The sequence below is a fragment of the Eriocheir sinensis genome, unplaced genomic scaffold (assembly GCF_024679095.1).
Source record: "Eriocheir sinensis breed Jianghai 21 unplaced genomic scaffold, ASM2467909v1 Scaffold24, whole genome shotgun sequence".
In the NCBI taxonomy this organism is placed as follows: Eukaryota; Metazoa; Arthropoda; class Malacostraca; order Decapoda; family Varunidae; genus Eriocheir; species Eriocheir sinensis.
The window spans coordinates 1,310,542-1,326,535 of record NW_026111543.1 but is presented as its reverse complement, the minus strand read 5'-3'; the positions used below and the strand labels follow the sequence as shown (position 1 = coordinate 1,326,535).

The 15,994-nt window shown below is 43.2% G+C and overlaps 1 protein-coding gene across 5 annotated transcripts in view; it reads left to right on the top strand.

The window, feature by feature from the left end:
- Window positions 1–14,898: 14,898 nt before the first annotated feature.
- Window positions 14,899–15,994, top strand: part of LOC126991092 (uncharacterized) — a 42,472-nt gene continuing 41,376 nt past the window's right edge. For 4 of the 5 annotated variants that reach the window (XR_007745155.1, XR_007745151.1, XR_007745152.1 and 1 more), the window contains exon 1: window positions 15,430–15,540. The gene's annotated coding sequence lies outside the window, so the exon portion shown is untranslated. Of the gene's footprint in view, window positions 15,541–15,994 lie in introns of all 5 variants that reach the window. The other variant, XR_007745149.1, reaches the window with a different exon arrangement.

Genomic DNA, 15,994 nt, shown 5'->3' with positions numbered 1-15,994 from the left:
CAAACAGCGACGGTGCACTAGTGACTGACAGCCAACACATTGCAAACCTCTTAAACAATTACTTTTCCTCGGTGTTTAATACTAACAGTCTTCCTCTCGCTACCACCAACACCAGTACTATTGTAAATCTCGAGCATGCATTGCCTAATTTTGAAATAACAACCGATGAAGTCCTTAAAGCTCTCCATTCACTTAAAACAAATAAAAGTCCTGGACCTGACAAAGTATATCCAACTCTGCTGAAAGAAACGAAGAGCGAAATACTCTCCTCCCTCACAACCGTATTCAATATGTCCTTGCGACAAGGCATCGTCCCTTCAGATTGGAAAAAGGCTAACGTGACACCGATTTTCAAGAAAGGAGACAAAAAAGTACCAGGTAATTACAGGCCAATTAGTCTAACTTCGGTTGTAGGTAAGCTACTTGAGGGCATAATTAGAGACAAAATTGTGAGTTACCTTGAAAGCCACTCATTAATTGGGGACTCACAACATGGCTTCCGAAACAAAAGATCCTGGCTATCAAACCTATTAACCTTTTATAACGACCTCTTCACTGTTTATGACGTAACCAAATCACTGGACGTAGTCTATCTTGATTTCCAGAAAGCGTTTGATAAAGTCCCGCATCATAAATTACTTTACAAATTAAAGCAAATAGGTATTGACGGTCAGGTAAACCAATGGATCGCGAATTGGTTGAGCAACAGACAACAAAGAGTAGTGATTGACGGATTTAACTCAGAGTGGGCGCCTGTCACTAGTGGCGTCCCTCAGGGCTCGGTCCTTGGCCCAGTGCTCTTCATTATTTACATCAACGACGTGGATGTTGGACTCAATAACCGCATTAGTAAATTTGCAGACGACACAAAGATTGGAAACTCGGTTCTCACTGACGAAGACAGGCAAAGCCTCCAAGAGGATTTGCACAAAATTTCAGCTTGGTCGGATAGATGGGAGATGCCCTTTAACGTAGACAAGTGCCAGGTCCTTCAAGTTGGAACGAGGAATAAGAAGTTCGAATACGAAATGCGCGGCGTTAAACTCAAAAGCGTTCAATGCGTCAAAGACTTGGGGGTCAAAATCGCGTCAAACCTCAAATTCTCACAGCAATGCATCGATGCAGCAAATAAAGCGAACAGAATGTTGGGCTTCATTAAAAGAAACTTTGTATTCAAGAATAAAGATGTAATACTCCCGCTCTACAACAGTTTAGTCAGACCCCACTTGGAATATGCGGTACAGTTTTGGTCCCCACACCATGCAAAGGATATTGCTAAATTAGAAGGTGTTCAGCGTCGGGCAACGAAAATGATCCCTTCCTTGCGCAACAAATCCTACGAAGAAAGGCTTTCTATCCTTAACATGTTCTCTCTTGAGAAACGTCGCCTCCGAGGAAAATTGATCGAATGTTTTAAAATACTTAATGGTTTCACGAATGTAGACAGATCAACATTGTTTATGATCGATGACAGTCTGCGCACGAGGAACAATGGCGTAAAACTCAGATGTAGACAAGTAAATTCAGATTGCACCAAATTTTTCTTCACCAACGTTGTAGCGCGAGAATGGAATAAGCTTCCACCATCAGTGGTCCAGTGTAACACGATTGACTCCTTCAAAAATAAGCTCGACCGTCACTTCCTTCAACTTAATATCAACTAGAGTAGAAAAGCAACGTTTTGGAGCCTTCTGATTAATGTAAAATCACTTAGGTTTAAGGACAGACCACCAAGTCTGGACCATGGGGTCTGTGTGGTCTGATTTTCTATGTAAATCTATGTAAATCTCTAAAATGGTCTCTACTCGCTCGATTCCCTCTCTCTCTCTCTCTCTCTCTCTCTCTCTCTCTCTCTCTCTCTCTCTCTCTCTCTCTCTCTCTCTCTCTCTCTGTGTCTCTCTCTCTCTCTCTCTCTCTAAAATGGTCTCTACTCGCTCGATTCCCTCTCTCTCTCTCTCTCTCTCTCTCTCTCTCTCTCTCTCTCTCTCTCTCTCTCTCTCTCTATATGTGTCTCTACTCGCTAGATTCACTCTCTCTCTCTCTCTCTCTCTCTCTCTCTCTCTCTCTCTCTCTCTCTCTCTCTCTCTCTCTCTCTCTCTCTCTCTCTCTCTCTCTAAAATGGTCTCTACTCAATTCCCTCTCTCTCTCTCTCTCTCTCTCTCTCTCTCTAAAATGGTCTCTACTCGCTCGATTCCCTCTCTCTCTATCTCTCTCTTTCTCTAATTCTTTTCCATCTCTCTCTCTCTCTCTCTCTCTCTCTCTCTCTCTCTCTCTCTCTCTAACGAGCTCTAAAATTGTCTATACTCGCTCGATTCCCTCTCTCTCTCTATCCCGCTCTCTCTCTTACTCTAATTCTTGTCCATCTCTCTCTCTCTCTCTCTCTCTCTCTCTCTCTCTCTCTAACTAGCTCTAAAATGGAGAGAGAGAGAGAGAGAGAGAGAGAGAGAGAGCTCATTACTGCCGTGTCGTGGGCGGAAGTAAGCGTGTGAGGTTGACCAGGCGAAGGGGACAAGGCGCTCACTATGAGGAGAAGGAGGAGGAGAAGAGGAGAGGAGGAAGAGGAGAAATAAAGGACAAAGTTAATATATGGAAGAAAATGAAGGAGGAGGAGGAGGAGGAATTGGAAGACGAAGATAAATAAGATAAAAAAGAAGGAATAAGAAAAAGAGAAGGAGAAGGGCACCAGCCCCCACACGCTACATTACGCGTACAGCAAAGCTGGCCATGTCACCCAGGCAGCCACGGACTCACGGGGACGGGGCGAGTAAACCTCGGCTCACGACATCGCGTGACCCAGCGGAGGCAGCAGACGGGGCACCCCGCGCCCCCGCACGCTGTGAGCAGCCCTCCTTGTGTCTGGAAGAATGGCCTGGCTAACACACGCCGCCCCGTGACCCACAGCCAGCCCCGCCGCCCCGTGAAGGCAGGACAAAGTCGCCCTGCTGGCGGCGTGCGGCAGCCTGTGGCGGTCTGGCTTCCTCTTCTTCTTCCTCCTCTTCTTCTCCAGGCGTGCTGCCGCCCCTACCTGGCGCCGCGTGTTTGGGGACAGAGGGCAGCACCCACCGGGGCGGCCAGGCCGTGACTCACCCTTGCCCGGCCGCGGCTCCTCCCCTGGCGTGACGTCACGGCCTGCACCAGGGCCTCCAGCAGGCCGTGGCAGGGCCTGGCAGCCCCGGGGCCTCGCCTGGCACACTCCCCTGCGTGTACACACACGGCCTGCACCCACACATCCGAGGGCCCGGCCCCCAGAGCCTCACCATGGAGGAGAATCCTGTTGTGGCGGCGACGTGACGTCACGCGTGACGTCACCAAAGAGAACGGCAGGGGGGACTCGAGCAACTCAAGGCGCACGGCTGGTCACCCACCGCCGGAGCGGCAGTAATTAATAGACGTAGCATTATCGCCGCCGCCTACAGAGGCAGGAACTCCTCGTTCGGGATGTGTGTGTGTGTGTGTGTGTGTGTGTGTACCTCTCTTCCTTCTCCTCCCTTTCTTCTTTCCTTCCTTCCTTTCTCTCCCCTTCTTCCTCCCTTCCCTTTTACATTTCCTTCCTTTCCTTCATTCTCTTCCTCTTTTCCTTTCCTTCCTTCCTTCCTTCCTTCCTTTCTCTCCCCTTCTTCCTCCCTTCCCTTTTACATTTCCTTCCTTTCCTTCATTCTCTTCCTCTTTTCCTTTCCTTCCTTCCTTTCTCTCCCCTTCTTCCTCCCTTCCCTTTTACATTCTCTTCCTCTTTTCCTTCCTTCTTTCATTCTCTTTCTCCTTTCCTTTCCTTCCTTTCCCTCCCTCCCTTTCTTTCATTATACAATTCCTTCCCTTCCTTCAATCTATCTTCCTTTTTTTTTCTTCCTTCCTTCCTTCCTTCCTTCCTCCTTCATTATATAATTCTTTCTTCCCTTTCTTCAATCTATTTTCCTTTCCTTCCTTTCTTCCTTTCCTTCTTTCCTTCCTTCCCTTTCTTTCATTATACAATTCCTTCCTTCCTTCAATCTATCTTCCTTTATTTTCTTCCTTCCTTCCTTCCCTTCCCTTCCTTTCCTTCATTATATAATTCTTTCTTCCCTTCCTTCAATCTATTTTCCTTTCCTTCCTTCCCTTTCTTTCATTATACAATTCCTTCCCTTCCTTCAATCTATCTTCCTTTTTTTTTTTCTTCCTTCCTTCCTTCCTTCCCTCCCTTTCCTTCATTAAATAATTCTTTCTTCCCTTCCTTCAATCTATTTTCCTTTCCTTCCTTTCCTTCTTTCCTTCCTTCCCTTTCTTTCATTATACAATTCCTTCCCTTCCTTCAATCTATCTTCCTTTTTTTTTCTTCCTTCCTCCCTTTCCTTCATTATATAATTCTTTCTTCCCTTCCTTCAATCTATTTTCCTTTCCTTCCTTTCCTTCTTTCCTTCCTTCCCGTTCTTTCATTATACAATTCCTTCCCTTCCTTCAATCTATCTTCCTTTTTCCTTCCTTCTTCCTTTCCTTCATCTTCTCATTTCTTCCCTTCCATTATACCTTCCTCTTGGGAGCAGCCATAATTAAGGGACTGTACTTATGGACTACACTCTTGAGGCAAATGCAGGATCCTCACCAAGCACAGCTCAAAGAACGTTATATCTGTAATGGATATACTGCTTGTGTTGTTTTATTTTTGAGCCTCTTCCATTTAGCGCAGGGATTCTCAACCTTCCTCCATAACTATGATAAGAGAGAGAGAGAGAGAGAGAGAGAGAGAGAGAGAGAGAGAGAGAGAGAGAGAGAGAGAGAGAGAGTCTAGAAAAGAGAGTCGGTCTAGAACAGGGATTCTCAACCTTCCTCCATAACTATGATAAGAGAGAGAGAGAGAGAGAGAGAGAGAGAGAGAGAGAGAGAGAGAGAGGCAGGACATCTTCCACTAAATGAGGTTGCTGCAGTGCCATCAGTACCATGTCCTTCAACTGGCTTTTGCCATACCCAGAACATGGTATGCCTTTCGACTTTAAAAACGTTTTTAACGTCTGCACTGTCCATTAGCTGATGTCAGCACTGACCTCCATGACCTCGGGACTGCTTGAGTGTCAGCTGGTGTGCTTTAGGGGGCTAGTTCGGTCGTGGATTGGAACCTGGAAGAGTACACAGGTAACATTAGGGCTTGTGAGCAGGTTCTCCACTGTTGGTCTCCAAAGACCCATGCAAGATGTTGAATGAAAGAGAAATAAGGATATGTGACCACAGTTTATATATAGAGATTACATTGGGACCTACTGAAGAGTTCACGGTACTATTAATGAGTGCCACTGGACCTACGATAACAGCCTAGTAAGAGGAAGTTAAGTCTACGTACCTGGGGTTTGATATCAGCAAAAATGAAACAGCAAGTGAAGAGCAGCAATACAGGTAAGGTACAGCAAGTAGAACGCGTCCAGTCTAGTCCAGTAGTAGGCGTGGGATAAGCCTTTGCGTACGATTTGTTATTGTTTTGGTGGGTACGGTGGACAATCTCATCCTTGTTATCAAATACCATTAATGGTAAAAAAAAAAGTATTTGTCGGTTTTGTGTAAATAAATTATCTTATAAAAATGTATATTAAGAAAAAAATAATCAAACATTGAGTTAAACTCTTCAATACATAAGATAATAATTTGTCCCGGGAAAACAGACAGTCCAAGGAGACAGGATATGTTTTTACAATGATTTTCATTATTTTAGTCTTTATGTCATATATTAATGTGTGGGAATGTTGTAATAATTCTATATTTCAGTTTAATGACAACAAAATGTACATAGAAAAATGAGATCAAGTTCTCCCCATTTTCTCTGAAAAATTATTTTATCTGGTGAATCTGGCAGCTCAAACTGATTTAGTGATTTGGCTCATTATTGCGTAACCTGTTTCTGGGTCGTGATCTATAGTCCCTTATAGAGTCCCGACAACCTAAGATTTGGACGCCATTATTGGGCCTGTTGTCACCGCGAGAGCGTGTGCTATATAGCGTTTGAAAAGCGCGGCGAAAACAGGCCTAATAATGGCGTCCAAATCTTAGGTAGTCGGGACTCTGTAAGGGACTCTACAGATCACGACCCCAAAACAGGTTACGCTAAATGGAAGACGCTATTTTTTACAGGTTATTATAAGCCGATATGAAGGCCTGAATCTCCAACGGGTCACCTGCAACGTTACCAGATTGTCGTACTTAGCCTCTTATGTTTTCCGATTCCCGACCCAAAAACTGTCTCCTCCACTCCAGTAACTACATCTATTTAAAGTTACCGTTGAAAGGTTTAATTATTAATGTCTATTTGCGATAGTTAAGTGTCTTAAAACGGTAAATAGAATGGTGGATACGATAATCTGGCAACGCTGGTCACCTGTACAGCAAGAGCAAGAGCAAGAGAGAGGCCAAAACACCATTTAATTTATTTCTTGTTTTTTCATTTTTTTCTCGTGTTGTTCGCTGCCAAAATGACCGAGACGAGTGCCGTGGTGGAGAAGCCCCTCCGCTCCGTCCTAGGTGAGTGGAGGAGACATGTGGAGGCTGTGGGAGAGGAGGAAATAGGGGGAAAACAAGCTGGGGAGGGAGAGAGATGGGACTGGGGAGAAAATTTTTCGAGGGAGAGAGAGGGAGAAGAGAGAGGAGAGAGAGAGAGAGAGAGAGAGAGAGAGAGAGAGAGAGAGAGAGAGAGAGAGAGAGAGAGAGAGAGAGAGAGAATTGAGCAGTGAGAGCATTTTAGAGCTAGTTAGAGAGAGAGAGAGAGAGAGAGAGAGAGAGAGAGAGAGAGAGAGAGAGAGAGAGAGAGAGAGAGAGAGAGAGAGAGAGACATTTAGAAAGAGTAATAAAAAGATAAAAATAGAGAGAGAGAGATAGAGAGAGAGAGAGAGAGAGAGAGAGAGAGAGAGAGAGAGAGAGAGAGGAAATCGAGCGAGTAGAGAGCATTTTAGAGCTAGTTAGAGAGAGAGAGAGAGAGAGAGAGAGAGAGAGAGAGAGAGAGAGAGAGAGAGAGAGAGAGAGAGAATTATATAGTTTTTTGCCTCTACTAACAAAACAATATATATATAAATAATTATACATAACAATTATAATGATATGCTTAATTCCACGACAATTATCATTATTATATTATCGTACTCAACACACACACACACACACACACACACACACACACACACACACACACACACACACACATTATATATAAACATTTTGATAATATATAATTTAGTCAATCATTTTGTGTAATTATATAAGATTTGCTTCGTCCTATATAATATTATGTACTCATTGCCCCTGTGCTTCACTCCGTCACACCAGAGAGAGAGAGAGAGAGAGAGAGAGAGAGAGAGAGAGAGAGAGAGAGAGAGAGAGAGAGAGAGAAAGAGAGAGAGAGATTGTTTTTTGTCATAAGTCTCCCTCCTCCTCCTCCTCCTCCTCCTCCTCCTCCTCTTCTTCTTCTTCTTCTTCTTCTTCTTCTTCTTCATCTAACATTATTTTAGACATTATTAAAAAACAACAACAACAACAATTGTCTTTTTATTTACGAGAGAGAGAGAAGGAGAGAGAGAGAGAAACACACACATATACCTCCACTTTTAACCCTTTCAAACACTTACAAACACTTAAATACTTACAACAGCACTTACAAATACTTATAATATGTAGTAAGGCCTTTCAAAACAAACATTTAATGACACCCCGTAAAAAAAGTGGAAAATGCATCACCGTAGCGAGAAACAGACGATGATGGGAGGAGGCGTAGCCTTTCTCCACCGAAAGCACTTGAAGATGGAAGAGTTGGATGTAGGAAACAGTGCTGGCAGTGAGGATGTTTTGGCTGTGAGAGTGGAATGCAAGGATAGGAAGGGCAGACCAGAGAGAGTAGTAATGGTTGTTGTTTACATGACTGTGGAGGGTGAAAGGGCAGTTAGGGAGAACAGGGTGAAGTACAACACCATTAGAAAAATTGTAAGGGAGCATGCAGGAGAGAGAGTGATTATTTTAGGTGACATGAACGCACACACGGGTATGCTAGGTGAACGCATGAACAGGAATGGGGAAATGTTAGCCGAGTTTGCAAGTGATATGGATCTGGAGAACCTGAATGAAACTATGGCAGAGGGACGGGTGACCTGGAGTGCGAGAGACCAGGGCCCAGATTCACTAACGCCTCGCAGATACGACAATCTTAAGTGGATCCAATATGGCGGAAATAAGAATGTCGTATCTTGCGATTCCCAAAAGAATCTTAAGTCCGCCATGTTTAGATTTTCCTGCCTTAACGCTGTTTCACACTCCCGCCGACAGACGGCGTAGTATGATGTTGACATATTTCGTTCAACCAATGGCAGCGCTCGATACATACGTACTCTAGAGACAGTAGCCAATCACAGGAAGCTCAACACCAGTGCAGCATGTGGCCCGTGACAGAGGCAGACGATGTTGTCTGCCCCACCGGGAGTACGGAGATGAAGTGAGGAAGTTCAGGGTAAGCCAATCACTTGTCATGTGGAGAGTCAGCTTGGTATATTGTTGCTAAAACGTGCTAGTGAGTGAAACATTTTTGTTAACCTGCATGAAGGTATCCTTTAGGTAACGTTATAAACGTGCCTTTCTGTCAGTTTTTAGCCATGACTTTGTCCTCCAAGTTGTCCATGATCAGTCTCATTACCCTGTTTTGACCTCTTCTGTAGGTAAAAGTGTAATATACTTGCATGCACCAAGTTATCTCACCATGGCGAGGGGAAGGGATGTGGGTGCACACACACTTCAGTACGTGGTGTCATTTCAGTATTTTCATAGAGGTGAGGCCATTTACTGAGCAGCAGAGCTTAGCAAACATATCAGTCATTAAGATTTGCCACCAGGGCACTGCCCAGCAATGTGGCTAGGATTAGGAGTGGAGCTCAGACATTGTCAGCTGCTCAGATATTGGGAAGTAGATAAACGGCACAGCATACTTTCCAAGAGCAGCTCGCTGTATATGGTAAAACACTGTCACTACTATAAATGCAATAACAATAAGTAAAAAGCTCTTTCATAGTGCTTGAGATAAACTAACTTCCTATTAAAACATAGATACTTTACATTCTTATAATAGTGAATTTAAAGTATCTATGTTTTAATAGGAAGTTAGTTTATCTCAAGCACTATGAAAGAGCTTTTTACTTATTGTTATTGCATTTGAGCTGCTCTTGAAAGTATTGTATTTCTTGTTTTCATTTCCACAGATTAAGTTTATTAACTATGTAAACTTTCTACTTCATTGCTTCTTAACCTTTAACTACTAGCCAGTCACTTTCTCTCTCTCTCTCTCTCTCTCTCTCTCTCTCTCTCTCTCTCTCTCTCTCTCTTATGATCCTGGTTATGATGACCAAGCAAATAATTTTCCTTTTATAGGAGACTGAGTGTAACCTGTAAGTGTAGTGGGTGCTACAACACCTAGCAGCCCATATGTCCCAGCAGTGGTGCAGCGTTGGACCCTTAAACTTCCAGGCAGGAGACACAAGATAAAAGATTCTGAAGAAGCAAGACCAAGCATATATTACTGGATAGTTTGCAGAAATGTGTAGATTTCCTTGAATCGTCTCAACCAGAATGACTGCAATAGCTGGACCTTTACAGGACTTTGTTGAATATTGCAGGGCATGAAATTCTGTATTTCTTATGCATCACTAAAGGTCTCTTTTGATTTCTTCAAACATGTTTTGTATTTGCAATTTATTTAATTGTTTTCTGTTGGAAATAACATATAAAAAGATGTTTAATAGCAAGCTGTGAAGAATTGCTCCAAATAGTACACACCACGGTGCTATATGCTTTACATTTTATTAAGAGTATAATAAGCTCAGCCATATTGTCCTGCAGTTAATTTTTAGTCAGATAATTTCTCCCCTTTTTTTACAATTTAAGTTGTGATTGTGTTCATGTATACCAGCAGTTCTTTCTTTAATTATATTAGTAAAGAAGTTTTTATTATATATATGAAGTCAGATTAAGTGACTTTCAAAAGCAATATAATTAAGTCCATTTAGCCTGTGTCACTCTCAAAGTTATACGCCTCCGTGGTCTACTGGTTAGCGTGCCTGGCTTATACTCCGCAGGCCCGGGTTCGAATCCCGGCCCAGGCAGTCTGCGTGCAGCTCACCCAGCTGTTCATCCTCCCTCTTGGGCTGGTCGATAAATGGATACCTGGGGAAATCTGGGGAAGGTAATCTGTGGTAACCCAGATATTACACTGGCCCTGTGTCCCAAGGTAATGGGGGCACCCTTCCACCACAGTCTCAAGGGTCAATGTTACGGAGATGGGCACCGAGGCCATGCGCTGCTACTACGTATCCCCCCAACTTTACTACTCTTACTCTCAAAGTATATAATTGTGTGTATGTGAGTGTGTGTGTGTGTGTGTCACATCCTGGAAAGCCCAAGACTTCTTTCAAAACTCTGATGACTCGAGAAAGAGTCTGGCTTCCAGCTATATCTTGAGAGCCAACAGTCATCGTGGAAATTTTCTAGGTATAGTGGAATGTGTTTTGACAGTGGGCAGTGCCATTGTCTTTGAAGAACTCTACCGAGTTCTTAACGAAACACACCCATACACCAATTTGCTCGATGATTTCCTTTATTTTATTGCCAGTACACTATTTAACACATTTAAATATTTAATAATGTATATATCAATGCCCACTTTTTCATTATGTTCTCAACTTGTGCCAGCAACATATGAGTCAGTACTTTAGTAAGGTTAGGTTACATAAATGAAAAAAGTGCATATTTGAGTTAAAAACAAACATTATTTTCTTGTCAATACCCAAAAAATAACGAATTTCAAGGAGAAAGATTTTTTTTATAGTCTATGGACAAAGAACCTTTATTTTCTGGTTTTAATGTTGTGCTATAAGTAGAAAATGAAGTAATTATATATTTTTCACTTAACATGAAATAAATATCAATATATATAAATATTTTGCCTCAACCTAAAATCATAAAATACTTTTTCAATTATAGTAGCTATTAAACTATGAGTGGGAATAAAACTGGGTGATGAATCAAACCTTGACAGGTGTTGCTAGGTTGCTAATTTACCAGCAATAGGTTACCATGTGATGGAGATGAGCACCGAGGCCACACACAGCTATGTGTATGCCCCCAACTTCACCCTACCCTTACTAGACACATCATCTATAACACCCAGTAAAACTAGCATACTAAATAGTAAATGTAATACCTTAATACAGTAAATATCATTGAGACAAGAATGAGCCATGGGATGACTCAATTACCAAAATATCCAACAAACGTATAATGCATGTTGCAAAGAATGGGTAATTGCTTAGCAGGAGCAGTCTATTTGAGATGCAAATTACTTATTTCCTGTGATATGTTATGATGCTTTTTAATGGGGATCTGTTTATTACCACAATAATTCAGCTATGAAAGCGCTACAGCAAATTTACCCCAGAATTCACTATAACAAGCACTGCGGCATATATTGTCCAGCCGTCTTCACTCCCAAATCTATTTACAAACTAACAGACTCATTTTAACCTAGTGGATGGTAACCTAACTCTGCTAAAATTGTAACCTATAATTGCCGCTGGGGATAGTAGCCTATCGTTACAGAGGAGAGTAAACTGTCAACCCAAGTATGAGACTCACCAAATCAACTCTAGTACTTTCATAATTGCTTCCTGGTGATAACTAACTCCACAAAAAAAGACATGATAATTTACCCAGTAATGAATAGTTTGTGTCTCTAAAATAGGTCGCTAAAATCTGCTAAACAATGGCAAGGGAACACCCAGAAATATGTTCAGGGAGATTGGAGGGCAGAGAAAAAGACAAGATAAACTTTGGGGGTGCAGGGCCTGAAACCTCAATAACGGTAAACGGGTGGAGCCCGGCCCATCATTGGTTGTGCTAGTGGTCTAAGGTATTACAAACTACAAATTAAGACTAAATTATTCACCGAGCATGTATGAGTACCCACATTACCCCCTGGTGGATCTCCTGCGAGCATTTCAAGCCCTCCATATATATTATCACGAGTGTTTACGGCAGGATATTTGATTCAGTAGTGTAGGAGTTCACAGTCACTACATATTCAGTGAATGGTATTATATACGGTTGACACGTCCTTATAAAGCAATGTTTTGATAGCACAGTGACGTTTTGTTCATTATTTTGGCAGCGGGTCTTCCTCTTCTTCTTCATTCCTCCTTGTGTTGTGGAGAAAATCTGCCCTACGTACGGGTCACGATACCTTACGCCATGTCTGGAGCTGCCGTAAAGTTACGGTGCCGGAAGAGTGTCGTAACTGTTTAGTGAATAGCCCAAAGCAGCCGAAAGTTGCCTTAAGACATTTTTTGTGACTTACGAACGTCGTAACTCGTTAGTGAATCCTGGCCCAGGAGTCAGCGATTGACTATATGTTGGTAAATGGAAGAATGCGTGAATGTGTGTCTCGCATGTGGATAGATGAGGAGGGAATGATCGATATTGTGTCTGACCATAATATGTTGACAGTAGAGTGCATGTTGAAGGGTAAGAATGAAATGACAAAAGAGGTCAGAAAAAAGAAGTGGAGGTTAAGAGATGTAGGATGGGAGAATTTCCAGGTAGATCTGAGTGAAAGAAACTGGGAGTTTGATGGTGTGCAGGATGTGGATGCACTGAATGAGAGGCTTGTAGAGAATGTAAGAAAAGCTGCAGTCCGCAGCATTGGGTATGTCAAAATGAATGGTAGAAAGCGTGTGAGCAAACCGTGGTGGAATGCAAGTGTTAGAGAAGCAAGGAAGGAGCGGAAGAGGATGAATAGACTGTGTCGGCGGCTGAAGAGAAAGAGACATGATAGCGAGGAAGCTGAGGGTGCGTATCAGAATGCATGGGAAGGATATGTTAGGCAGCAGCGACTGACGAAACGAACGATTATGAGTGCGAAGGTTGACTGCGAAAGAGGTGTGATTCAGAGCCTGAGAGAGAAGGGGCTTGAGGGTGGCCGTGAATGGTATAGATTCCTAAGAGGTGAGAGGATGAGTGACAGTGGAAATGTAGAAAGACTGAAGGTGGATGGTGTAACAATTACAGATGAAGAGAAAATGAGGGAGGCAGTCAAGGAGTTTTGGGAGAAAATAGGAGGAGTGGGTGAAGAAATGAACGTGAGAGAAGCGGGTGTGACCATGGAGAGGAAAGATGCAACTGAGCTGAATGAAAGGATCAGTAGGGAGGAAGTTGAGAGGTGTATTAAGAGACAGAAGGATGGAAAAGCAGCAGGACCAGATGATATCCCGTACGAGCTTTATAAGAATGGTGGTGAGAGTGTTATTGACAGAATGACTGACTTATTTAACCAGGTGTGGGAGGAAGAGAGAGTGCCGAGCAAGTGGAATGAATGTAAGGTGACTTTGATACATAAGGGTGGACACAAGAGTAGACAGGAGCTTAAGAATTACAGACCAATCTCCCTTGTAAACACAGTAGGGAAAGTTTTTTGTGCAGTGCTGAATGAAAGGTTGTGTAAATGGATTGAGAGGAATAGGGTATTAGGTGAGGAACAGAATGGTTTCCGGGTTGACAGGAGAGCTGAAGATAATATGTTTGTGGTGAATGAACTGATTGAAAGGAAAAAGAGAGCAGGAGAAAAGTTATACTTAGGTTTTCTAGACATAGAGAAAGCTTACGACAGGGTTAATAGGAGTATGTTGTGTAGGGTGCTGGAGCAGATTGGATTGAGTGATAAGTTTGTGAACATAATTAGGAGTATGTATGCAGGCACAAGAGCTAAATACAGGTTAGGGAGCCTAGAGACAGACTGGGTGAAGAGCGAGAGAGGAGTGAGGCAGGGTTGCATTCTGTCACCAACATTATTTAGCCTGTATACAGAGGAGCTGGCAGTTAGGATGAGAAGAATGAATGCGGGAGTGAAAGTTGGAGAGGACAAGTTGTGTGTGTTGTTGTATGCGGACGATGTTGTGATTTTGAGTGACTCTGCGGGAGACTTACAAAGAATGTTAGATGTGGTAGGGGGCTATGGAAGAGATTTTGGTGTTAGATTTAGTAGTGAGAAGAGCAAGATTATGATAGTCAATAGGTCAGAGGATGAGAGAGAAACAACTTGGAGACTGGAAGGGAATGAGTTGGAACAGACCGAAGAATACAAGTACCTAGGGGTGTGGATGGAGGTAAATGGATGCGGCAGGGCCAAGAATGTAAAGATAAGTATGGCAAACCAGTGGGTAGGCCGTTTAGGGAGTGCAGCGAGGATGAGAGCGAGCAAGTATGATGTCATCCGTGAGGTTTGGAAGAGTGTGGCTGTCCCGAGCATTATGTATGGAATGGATGTGATGACATGGAATGAGAGTGAGATACAAAAATTGGAGGTGGGGCAGAATAGGGTAGCAAGAATGGCACTGAATGCACCAAGGTTTGCAGCAGTAGAGGCTCTTAGGGGTGACATGGGATGGAGCACGTTTAGGGAAAGACTAATAAAGGCAACCTTGAGATATAAAGTGAGACTGGAACAAATGGAGGATGCAAGATTAGCAAGAAAAGTATACTTGTGGAATATAAGAGATGGCAAATGGGCGAATAAATGTGGGCGAATGATAGACAGGAATGTTATGCTAAGTAGGTGGGTGTACCGACCCTTTGAAGATAGGCAAAATGTGTTTGAATGGAGAGTAACAAACAGAAATGGAGAGGGGTTTGAGTGGGATGTAAGAAAGTGGAAGAATGTGATAGATATGGCAGTTAAAGATGAGGGATTGAGCAAGTGGAAGAATGAGATGGAAAGAAAGGAAACTCTCGACTGGTATAGGGAGAAAGAGGCCCCAAAGTGTGAGGTGTGGTATGAGGGAAGCCTGGGAGGTGATCTTCTTTTCCGTGCTAGAGCGCAGTGTCTGGATGTGAATGCAAGGAACTATAGATGGTCTGAGTAGTGTGCCAGATGTGTGACAGGGGTGTGGACGAGACTTTGCAGCATGTAGTGCTGGAATGTAAGAAGTATGACAGGGAGAGAACGAAGATGATGCATGTGTTTTTGAGTGAGATGGGACGTGGAGTAAACGGGAGGACTGGAAGGGAGTGGATGGTGCTGCTGCTGGGGCTCAGTGGAGAGACGAGTGGACGAGTGATTGAGGCAGTGAAAGAGTTCTTGGAGGGCATGTGGCGTGAAAGATATAGGGAATGATATCTTGCCCCGAGAACATAGACTTTCCGCATGTTTTTTGTTTTCTTTTCACAGGAGCTGCCGATACAAAGGCCTGGCTGGGGAGAAATCCCGAGCCACCTGTGACATCAAGATCAAGATCAAGATCATTTCAACAATAACAAACCTGATATTCCCTTATTTAAACTCTCACAGACACTTAAATAGGTGGAACTAAGTGTAAAAAAGTGTTTAACGTACTTATATGTGGTACTTAACACTTATAAGACCTTAAAATAGCTAAATAAAGGCTCCATAAATACGAGACTTGGCACCGTTGCACCAGCTCAACCAGGACCAAGATCAAGTGTAGCTGCCGGCGGACATCTTGAAGACATCCTCGCCGATTTCCTGCTCGTGCTGAGAAGTGGATGAAGGTAGGCGGATGTGGATAGTGTGGATGGAAAGAGGAAGGTTGGGGCTACAAGTGGATACAAGGAAGTGGAGGTGGAGTGATAGGAAAGTGGAGGAAACAGGAGATAAAATGCAGCTAAGATTTCTGACCTCCGAGAACGGTGGAAGATGGAGAGGGAAAAAAATCCCCTGATAAAAATGGTGATAACAGGATAACGGATGTAGATAGGCGGATATGGATACTGTGGATGGAAAGAGGAAGGATGGGGCTACAAGTGGATGGAAGGAAGTGGAGGTGGAGTGAGAGGAAAGTGGAGGAAACAGGAGATAAAATGCAGCCAAGATTTCTGACCTCCGAGGATGGTTGAAGATGGAGAGGGAAAAAAAACCTTGATAAAAATGGTGATGACTGGATGACGGATGAAGATAGGCGGATGTGGGTAATGTGGATGGAAAGAGGAAGGATGGGGCTACAAG